General features: G+C 41.9%; 1 protein-coding gene across 1 annotated transcript in view; it reads right to left on the bottom strand.

The window, feature by feature from the left end:
* Positions 1-9,920, bottom strand: part of CDH17 (cadherin 17) — a 78,086-nt gene extending 68,166 nt beyond the window's left edge. The window contains exon 1 of the mRNA XM_017538105.2: positions 9,810-9,920. The gene's annotated coding sequence lies outside the window, so the exon portion shown is untranslated. The remainder of the gene's footprint in view (positions 1-9,809) is intronic.
* Between the last annotated feature and the right edge of the window lie 988 nt (positions 9,921-10,908).

Raw genomic sequence — 10,908 nt, forward strand, 5'->3', positions numbered from 1 at the left:
AACCAGGGTACCAAGAAAAAGGGTACAGGGTCTACCTTCATGGAGCTAGGACCTAAGGTCTACTTCCTTCGTGAAATCTTCCTTGATTTCCCGCCAGAAGTCTCTTCCTCTCAAAGCCAATTCTGATCATATTTTTTAATCATTTATTTATCTGTTAGCATTACTGCCACTATTAAATAAGATCCTTAAGGGTAGAGGCCTTAATTTTAAATTGTTATTGTTTTTTTTTTAACTTCTCAGGGCTCTTCCTGCTATCCCCTGCATATATCAAGCCCTCATCAGATGTTGGATAAATTCTAAAACATTTGTGATTACCTAACATGGATATCCTATTAATTTGTTAATAGGATATTAACAAATAATATCCTAAAGCTCTCACCTGTAAGAGCTTTCAGAATAAACATGATATATTAAAGGAAACTTATTCAAAATTCAAAGCTTTATTTTGAAGCAAAGTAATGCATTTTTATTGTTGATGAAAAGAGTTGTTGTCTCCTTAAATACACTAACAGACTTCTGCTCAGTAAATAACCTAGAACTGATTGAAATTGATCATCTCTTCTTGAACTGATTTTTTTTTTTTTTTTTTAACACTTTTAGTCTTCAAAAAAAACACAAGTTGAATGACAGAAGAGCAAATAAAAATGAAAGGAATGCCTTGCTTTGGTCAGATGCTCAGAGAGACTACTGTCTGAGATGTTTGAATGGAACCTGAGAAGTACAAGTAGAAATGTACTTATCCTTTATTTTGTCATTTACATTTAGCCTGCCCCTCACAGAAGGGTTTCCAGTGGGAAGAAGTCATTGCTTTCCACTGCCTCATGTAGGGTGCCATGATTTATTTGAAGACAAATCTACCACACTATGCGGTTGTTAGAAGCATAGACCCAGGGGGTTAGGCTGGCCAGCTTGGGTCCTAACTCTTCCACTGGCTGACTGGTGGCCCTGTCTACTCTCTGTAAAGTAGGGATAACAATAATAATACCTACCTTTGAGAGTTAGGAGATTTAGCAAGTTCATATTTGGAATGCTATTGGTCAAAAATTCACTTTGCCACCCACGTTTGCTTAGTCAAACTGTAAACATTGTCCAACAAGACATTTCTCTTCACAGTTCCCAACTTTTGGTGGCCTGCTAATGAAAATATTCTAGAAACAGCCTCCACAGCAACATCCTCACAGCCAAAGGAGGCAGCAAGGCAAAGCCCAAGGCAAACGAGACTAATGCTAAGATTAGGTCAAAAGAGGACTTTGGTCTCTCAAACTGTTCCCACCTACACTTCCTCCTTCCATGGACACAATACCATTCATGAATGGCGCTCCCTGGCTCATGATGGTGCTGATGGGAAGCCATGCTTCATCACCGAAATTGCCCAAACCACCAAGCCAGACAACGTATCATAGGTTTCCTCACAAATGCTACTTGGAAAAGAATTGGAAGAGATTTCCAGAGGACTCTGTGCCATTTTATCTCAACTACCTGTCATAGTTGATCCAACCATCTGCATGGAATTTTTGCCATTTGTCAGGATTTCCCTCAGATACAAGGACTAAATTCAGAAAGTTTCTATGGCAATTAATTATCTGAGAGGCCGAGCATACCCTTTGCAACATAGATCAGAGGTGTTGAGAAAAAAAAAAAAAAGTTTTGAAAATGAGGCCTTGGTTCCAAAACTGTGGCTGCCCCTCACCCAGTGGACACCATCGCCACCACCACTTGCTCAATAGTAGGCCAGGGTGTGTGCTTGCAGAGGGGAACCAGGGCTGCTGGGCTTACCCTGCAGGAGCGGTGCCTCATTTAATCCACTGCACAACAGAAGACACAGGAACCCCGCCAAAGCCTGAATCTGCGTCCAGCCAGGATAATGGCAAAGGCAGCCAACATTGCCAGAAGACAATTTGCCGCATGCATCAATAAGACTTGGGGTGAATTACATTGCTGATTTCTCAGAACAACTCTATGGAACAGATGCTATTACCATCTACCTCTTAAGGATAGAAAATCAAACAGTGAAGACCATAGAAATGAAGAGTCTTGCTCAAGGTCACACTGCCAGGCTAATTTTCACTCCCTTTGAAACACAAATATCTTGAAGATGAGACGCCAAGTATCATTTCATCCATTACAGATCTTTACAAAACTTTGAAAAGGTTTTTTTCCCCACCTCCCACTTTGTAGCTGTTTTTTTTTTCCCAGATGCTGACGTGACCCACCCTCACCCGCCTGGAGGAAAAGGCTGCCTTGGTCTGGGAAGTTCATTTCTACTGCAAACGTATTTCTGTGTCTCACTGTTTCTCATGTCTGCACTTCACCTTAGGGATCTTCCCTTTTTTTAATCAATCCAAATGCTATGGGTAGAATTGTGTCTCCCTCCCCCTGCCCCAAAGCAGATGCTGGAGTCCTAATTTCCAAGCACCTCAGAATATGACTTTGGAGTTTCTATAGAGGTAATGAAGTTAAAATAAGGTTGTTAGAGTGGGCCCTAACCGTTCACTATGACTTACGTCCTTCTAGAAAGAGATTTGGAGACAGATTCATCCACAAAGAAAGAACACTGTAGGAATGTGCAGACAGCATCTACAAGCCAAGGAGAGAGGCCGAAGGAGATCCCTCCTTCACAGCTCTCAGAAGGAACCAACCTTCCCACCCTCTTGGTTTTGGACTTCTGGCCACCAGAACTGAGCTGACAAATGCCTACTGTTTCAGTCCTCCATTCTGCGGTATCGTGTGAAGGCAGCCCTAGCAAATGAAGACCCCGGGGAACTCTGGTTTTGCCTGCTCTGCCATCCCAGGGCAGAGGTGGCCTCACAGGAGGCTTTGCTCAGGCATTAGACAGCGAGGGGCCCTCCGTGTCCCAGCAGCCCACCCAAGCCTTCACCGATTCTCCCACCAGGCTCCAAGCTCCCAAGAGGCTTAACAGTATGAATTTTTTTTTTCCAGTTATATACTTAAGTCCTACTTAAGAAATTTAGAACACCAATTTGTGAGGATAAATTCCATTTGTCAGGGCACACACAGGTAGCCCTGGAGCAGAGGAATAGCTTTGAGTTTTGGTAAAATTTGCCAGTCCACGGCTTTCTGATCAGCCTTGCACTGCTTTGTAGTCTCATATTTCTCTTTTTCTGTGTCGAAGATCTCACCCTCCTAGTGTCTAGGCTTCTGCAGCTGCTTCTTAAAGTAGGCATCAGTAAGATGTTTTGGGGTTCTCACAATGCTTAGGTGTTTGTTTTTGGTTTTTTGGTTTTTTGGTTTTTTTTTTTTTTTTTTTTTGAGACAGCCTCAGTCTGATGCCCAGGCTGGAGTGTAATGGTGCCATCTCGGCTCACTGCAACCTCCACCTCCCAGGTTCAAGTGATTCTCATGCCTCAGCCTCCCAAGTAGCTGGGATTACAGGTGTGCGCCACCACACCTGGCTAAATTTTGTATTTTTAGTGGAGACACGGTTTCGCCATGTTGACCAGGCTGGTCTCGAACTCCTGGCTTTGAGTGATCCACACGCCTTGGCCTCCCAAAGTGCTGGGATCCACGTCCAGCCCTGATACCAATTTTTATGGAGGTGGTGAAGACAAATTTCTGATGTGTACTTTACAGAGGAATTCCACTGACGACCAGAGGTTTAGCCACAAGTAACAAGCTACTGCCCAGCTGCTCCAGGAAAGCCACCCTCCTGCCTTGGTGGCGTCCAGGGAGGATGAGCACTGTAGTCCCGGGGGCCATGCTGGCTTTAAGTTTTCTCATACACTGACTGCAGAGTTTCTTGCCATGGCTGGACAGCTTTTGAAGCACATCTCCAGTGGGATAATATCAAGGCGTTTTGTGAAGCTTAACCACCCAGGCATCATCATTCTTGTCCCCAGCAACTGGTTTTGTAACAGTTGCAAGAATCTTCTTTTCACTCTTGGGCTTAGCAGCTAAGTACTTCCTCTTGTACATGGCCTTTCTGGAATACATAGCCAAATATACTGAGGCTATGAATTCCAGAATATCTGCCAAATCCTCCAATAAGGACAGGATTTGGGCTGCAGCAAGGCTTCCCCTTCTTGGGCTTTTTAGCCCTGAGGTTCTCCCCTTTTCACCTTGCAACTGGCAAAAGCCTTGTTAGCTTTAGGTTTTTTTCTCCTTAGTATCTGGCTTCTCAAGTCTTTCACCCACCAACTTGCAAGATGGGAATGTGATGTTTAGACACTCTTGTCATTTGCCCATTTATTTGAGTAAGGACAAGGAGTCTCCAGGTCCCAGATCTCCAAATTTACATGTCAACACATAGCATTGATTTTTGTCCCCTTCATGAAAAGCTGTGATAGACGAATCTTAGAGTCAGTCATCTCTTGTTATTTTTTTAAAATAAAGCATGAAGGGCTTTGAATTAAAATAATTCACTTAGCGCTAAGGCTGAGCCATGCAGCTCCAAAGGACAAAGAAGTTGCAGAAGGAGAGAGCTACAGAATTGGTTTTCAAATATCCTAAGGTAGTGTGGGCAGGAAGGGATGTGACAGGAATTCATACCACCACCAGGACCCAACAGTGCCAAAGATCCTGGGAGCCATTTATTTTTCCTCCTCACTGTATTCTGCTAAGAGCAGCATAAAGTATAAGGCAAGCCCAGATAGATATAAAGATCAGATGAAAATCTCGCTCAAACCATTATTCATCGAGTAATGTTCAGATCTGTCACGCCCATCTTTTTGGTCAGGCTCACAGATCTCTGGCACCAATTGCATCACTCAAAGTTTAGAGAACCACAGAAGCATCTGACCAATTTGCACTTTTGACAAATTAAGGACCCAATTAAAGTAGCTATTAATAAGCTAGAAACAAGCAGGCAAGTATAAATCTGGGCTTCTGCCTCACACTTCAAACATATTAGTCCATGTGGGGAGGAAATGGGCAGCTGGATGATTTGTTTTTAGAGAGGAGAGGAAGACAGTTTTTAGAGAGGAGGGAAGAAGGGATGAAAGGAGGGAGGGAGGAATGAACATACACACACAAACATAAGCCAGATTTTGTCATTAAACTCTGTAATATAGATGTGCCCATCTGTCAGTATATGACAATCTGGATTTACACATATGCATAATTGGAGGTGGTTATTTGTTCTACCAATAGGTTCATGAGGAGCATGGCTCACAGGAGGCTAAATGGTCCCCTGGATAACTTAAAATGGTTTAGATTGATATAATCAATTATAATACACATTACTAACAATTCTTTTTAAAAATTGTCTCATTTTTTCTTTAAAAAATTTTTACTTCAAGTTCTAAGATATATGTGCAGAACATGCAGGTTTCTTTCATAGGTACACATTGTGCCATGGTGGTTTGCTGCACCTATCAACCCATTATCTAGGTTTTAAGCCCCACATGCATTAGGTATTTGTCCTAATGCTCTCCCTCCCCTTGCACACCAACCTGACGGGTCCCGGTGTGTGATCTTCCCCTGTGTCTACATGTTCTCATTGTTCAACTCCACCTTATGAGTGAGAGACCATGCAGTGTTTGGTTCTCTGTCCCTGTGTTAGTTTGCTGATAATGATGGTTTCCAGCTTCATTCATGTCCCCGTAAAGGACATGAACTCATTCTTTATGGCTGCATAGTATTCCATGATGTATATGTGCCACATTTTCTTTATCGAGTCTATCATTGATGAGCTTTTGGGTTGGTTCCAAGTCTCTGCTATTGTAAATAGTGCTGCAACAAACATACGTGAGCATGTGTCTTTATAATAGAATGATTTATAATCCTTTGGTTATATATCCAGTAATGGAATTACTAGCATAATTATTCTTATTAAAGAAAAGAATGACTTCCAAGGAATATTTGAGAAAGGTGTCATGCTCATTCCTGGTTGGCTTTCATTCCCCCAGCATTCCCCCAAGACAGAGCAAGGGAAGGGTCAGCTGGGGAGAAAAGGCCTCTTCTCCGAGTCTCCCAGAACATCCCAGTGTTGAATGGAAGAGGGGCCCAGAGCAGTCATAGGAAAGGGAACCCACTGACATAGGGACAACAGTGACTATCCCGCTGGGACACTTCCCTGATGTCATAACCCATTTATGCCTGAGGTTGCAATGTTTTGAATTTTTGCAATCAGACCTTGGCAATGACCTTGAGCAATAGGATGTAAATAACTCCAACATGCTTAGCATTCCAATAATGGGACACTAGGCATAAATGGATTTTAAGCAGGTAGCCAGGAGGGACTTCATCATTGACTTCCCTGACATGTGCAGCTATAAATCCCAAAAACCCTAGAAAGGTGGCAGGGGGATACCCTCTTTCCCCCAGATCTAGCAGAACAATATCACAAGCATCTTCCCTGGACCAAAGAGGAGGACTGAATGACTGTTTCTCATAAAAGGTGGCTTGACTATTTTTTTGACAAAGTGTTTATTTCTGCATGTAATACAAAGTTTATGGATAAGCATTTTGTCAAGATAATAAAGCAACACATCCTGGCCTTAGAAATTCAGTAGGAAGTAAATCTAAATTAGATTCCACCCCATAGGGTTTAGACACTGAAGTATTTAAAGAAAGAAAAGAAAAAAAATACCTTCTCTAATACCAATTCATTTGCAAGGTGACCCGAGGCAGGAATTTTAATGACAAGAATGTGTAGTCATGCTTAAGTATGGCAGGTTCATGGGTCCAATTTCTGTAATTAAATCATAACTGACAACTGGGATGGGTAAGAGAAGAAGGGAAAATAAATGTAATCCTGCTTAATAAAAGGTACCAGACTATGATGAAATCTCACTCATGAATTGGTTTCAAAATCATTGAAACTTTAAAAAAATAGCAAATGCTCAAAACATTGCAAGCTTAGCTACGCACTTCAAGGAACTTCCTTGAACAACACAATAATTGTACAATGTGGCCTGTTGTTACCCCACAGAGCAAGAAACTGAGCCTTGAGCGCTTGAGGCAGTGCTGTGAATGCAGCGGCCCAGCACCCAGCCACTCTGCCCGCCGGCCTCTCGGGGAGGAAGAGTTCATCTTTAGCTTAGATGTCAAGACAACAAATCTGCCATTTAGATTCTTTGTCCTTCACTTAAGAACAAGTCCTAATATTTTTAAGCAATAAGTGTATAGCCAAAAATGAATGACTTAGAAATATAAATGAGAAAATTCCATGTCAGTCTTACAGAATATTTGAAGAGAAATTTTCTTTGTACCACATAGACAGCAATCAAGTATAGCTTAGTTTGTTACATATTGCTTAAGTGAAAAAAAAAATTTCAATGTTAGTGTAATTCTCAGCCACTGGAGAAATATCAGCTTTTATTAAGTTAATATTTCTTGTACCTAAGTAAACATTCCTGTCTGTTCTCACAAGCAACAAATAAGTAGATATTCCTTAAAACTCAGCATGTCTTTCTTTGGATAATCACCGAGCAGTTACAGAACAACTGGCCCCATTCTACATCTGACACCAGGGATTTCTGACTCAATGCAATTTTATACGTCTCCACCCGTGAACCAGTTCCTGTGCAAGCACTGTCTGTCGGCCCCCAGAGCGGGGAGCAGGACAATGCCCAGCGTTCCTCCTCAGAGTCGTCTCTGTTAATGTGGAAGAGAAATGAGGGACACATCCTTCTAGAAATTGTTTTGGACAACAGAAATAATGCCATTTTAAAAAATCTACCTTTATGCAAGAGAGGAACTAATTCTGTGTTCAGGAAGTGGGATTAAAAAATAAAAGAATAACAAAACTATTGGTTTTGCTTTTAAATATATATATGTATGTATTTTAAAGCCCTTCTGATGATTCCCATATAAGTCTTTGGGTAAGGTGCAGGTGTGGCATGCTTTGAAACTTACCCAGACAGAAAGAGTAGAGGTAAATTTACTGCCAGGATATATTTTGCACCATCATCTGGCTTGCTTTTTTTTTTTTTGAGACAGGTTCTCACTCTGTCACCCAGGCTGGAGTGCAGTGGTACAATCATGGCTCACTGCAGCCTCAAACTCCTGGGCTTACAGGATCCTCTCACCTCAGCCTCCCCAGCAGCTAGGACTACAGGTAAGTGCCATCACTCCTGGCTAATTTTCAATTTCCCTGAACAGAAGGCAGAGTCTCCCAGGCTGGTCTTGAGCTCCAACACAAGTGATTCTCCCTCCTCAGCCTCTCAAATTACTGGAATTACAGAAATGAGCCACCACACCCAGCCATATTTTCCCTTTTGTATGAGAACGGAGAAGGTACCGGAAATGTAACCTTCACCTTGAACAGGGATGACTTTCTTCAGAGGTCATCTGGGTGAGTTTCAAAGGATGCCACACCTGAACCCCACCCAAAGACTTATATGGGAACCATTGGAGGGGCTTTAAAATGCTTCATACATATACATATATTTATGTATATGTATATGTAAATTTACATATGTGTGTGTGTGTATATATATATATATGAAAGCAAAAACAATCATTTTATTAATCTTATATTTTTGAATCCCACTTCCTGAACATAGAATTTGTTCCTTTCTTGCATAATTGTAAATGTTTCATGGCATTACTGATTTTTTTCTTATTTTTCTTAAGAATGAGACAGCAACTTCTCAATTTGCCCTGAGTCACCTACTCGAACTTTTTCACGGAGCAGAGAGCTAACATTCACTGGATGTGTACCATGCACCAAGCAACATAGTAAGCTCTTTACCTACTTACCTAATTTACTTCTCAGTAACTACTTGGATAGGCAAGTCTCTGTTTTACAGACAAAAAAAATTAAGGCTCAGAGAGTAACAGCCCTCTGTTCTGTGCCCACAGGCTGGAAAGTAATCAAACTGGCCTAACTTATCTGGCCAACCCTGAAGACTCATACAGCCCTATAACCCACTAGAAACCTCTTCGGTAAAGGGCTTGCTTTGTTTCCTAGTGAGAGCTGAATAGCATGCATCTTCGTTTCATCTAAACATGTGTTTTTCTTCTTCTTACAAATAATGCCTCATTTGCTATTTAAGTTTTTGAAGAAAAATAAAGACAAGAAATTATTAATTTAGTGTCCTTCTGATCTGCTGCTTGGCATCCTCTACCACAAAGGGCATCTGTCACCATAAAGTCACCTGTCATCAAAAAAAGACCAAGATAGAGGTAAAGACTGGACCATTAAAGATACCAGTAAGCTATGTGTGACTTAACATTAAAATAAACACACATTTGCAGGTGGTACATCCACCACCACGGCCAGAAGCAGCCCAGGAAGCTGAGTAACATGCACATCAGCCTCTCCTCTCACATGTGTAGGCAGGTCTGCCTGTGTCTGTCTTCGATTCTTACTCCAGTACTGTTATAAAAAGGCTTCTTTTCTTCTCTGCACTTCCCCTCCTTTGCTGTGTCCCAGACAATCCTAAGAATCCCAAATTGAATCTCATTCTCTGAGAAGTAGAATGCTGAGAGATGACACGCTTTGTGAGAATGTGATTCCAACCCCAATTTCTAGAACACAAGAGACCCAGCGCATCTTAAGACCAGGCACTTTTATACGCTCATCACAAAGAATGGGTGGGATACTTGTTTAAACATCAGAGAACCCAATCTCCCCTTTAATTCCCCTGCCAAGCTTGATTTCACTCCAGCCACTTTATCAAATGAATTTATAAAATAGAGCCCAACGAAATTACAAAAAAAAAAAAAAATTACACTCTATAAGCAAAACTTGTCACGCCAGCAACAAATTTCCCTTCTCTGCTTGCTACATAGTCCACCTCAAGGAAAACATTTGTCAAGTGGCTTTTTAAGTTCCCTCCCTCCATCTACTTTGTCCTTCTGGAAGAAATATGTTACTGACACAGGTAAGACATGTCATCCCTTACCTTTCTGTAAGTAACAAAATGGTGGTTAAAAGTCCTTGTCTCCCATTCAGTAGTTGAGACTCTTGCTGCGACTTGAGTATCTCTCCAGGGAACACTCCCTCTGCCCTGCTTTGCCTCCCAGCCTCTCCCTTCAGCTTCAGTCAAACATTAACCATGAACATTTTTTATTGATCTTCGGGAACCACTGGGGTATCATAAAAAGTGTCATTACATTTACCCTAGGAAAGAAATGGCTTTGTACCAAAAGAAGTGTAATTTACATCTAATCCATCTCAAAACAAACATCTACATTTTTCAATGTAGCCAAGTCAATGAAAAGACAAGAAGTTCCCGTGGAAAAGCTTTTTGTGGGTTCAACTATCTCCATGACACCAAAGACTTTTGTTCATATTTTGCTCCCCCAGCACTTGGCACAGGAGACTCGATCAGCAAATATTTGCGTAGATTCCATCTCGAACACCAAAGAAACAGCAGGGGCACCATTTCTGAGCAATGACACAGTTCATTGATAACCAGCCACAAGAGACGTCGCAAATGATTCAGAAGACATGAGGGAAGGTGAAATCTAGCTGTGCGTGCTTCTGAAATCCAAGGGTCCCTTCCAAAGTCTACGAGAAACAACTGATAGCAAATTTTTACCCAAACCCAAACCAAGTCCTTTTCCCCCCACAATTCAGGGAACAGAAGTACCTAGGAACAAGTTATTTTTCCCTAATCAAAATGAAGTTTTTGATTAACCAGTAAAAGACAATACCCTCAGATATCTCAAATCAAGGCTTCTTTTAGACCGATTCCTGATTTCCACACCTCGGTCACTCTGGGAATCCACACTGAAGGTGAGCATCCACATCATGTTCACGTCCAGTGTGTCACACTTGGCCCTGTTTCTGTGGACCTTCTCATGCTCATTTCTGGGCTTCTCCTGAGCTGGGGTTGTGATTTCCATTCCTTTCCAGGTGTGCACCTGGCAGAGGGAAAGCACAGGAGCCCAGCCTACTCTGTAGAAGGGCTCCCTCCTTTCCAGATTTCATGAGAAGGCTTCATGAGTGCTCTAAGCCACTGCGGGAATAAACCTCATTTATTCCGGGACACTGCAAGT

Source organism: Cebus imitator, unplaced genomic scaffold (assembly GCF_001604975.1).
Source record: "Cebus imitator isolate Cc_AM_T3 unplaced genomic scaffold, Cebus_imitator-1.0 Scaffold109, whole genome shotgun sequence".
Lineage (NCBI taxonomy): Eukaryota > Metazoa > Chordata > Mammalia > Primates > Cebidae > Cebus > Cebus imitator.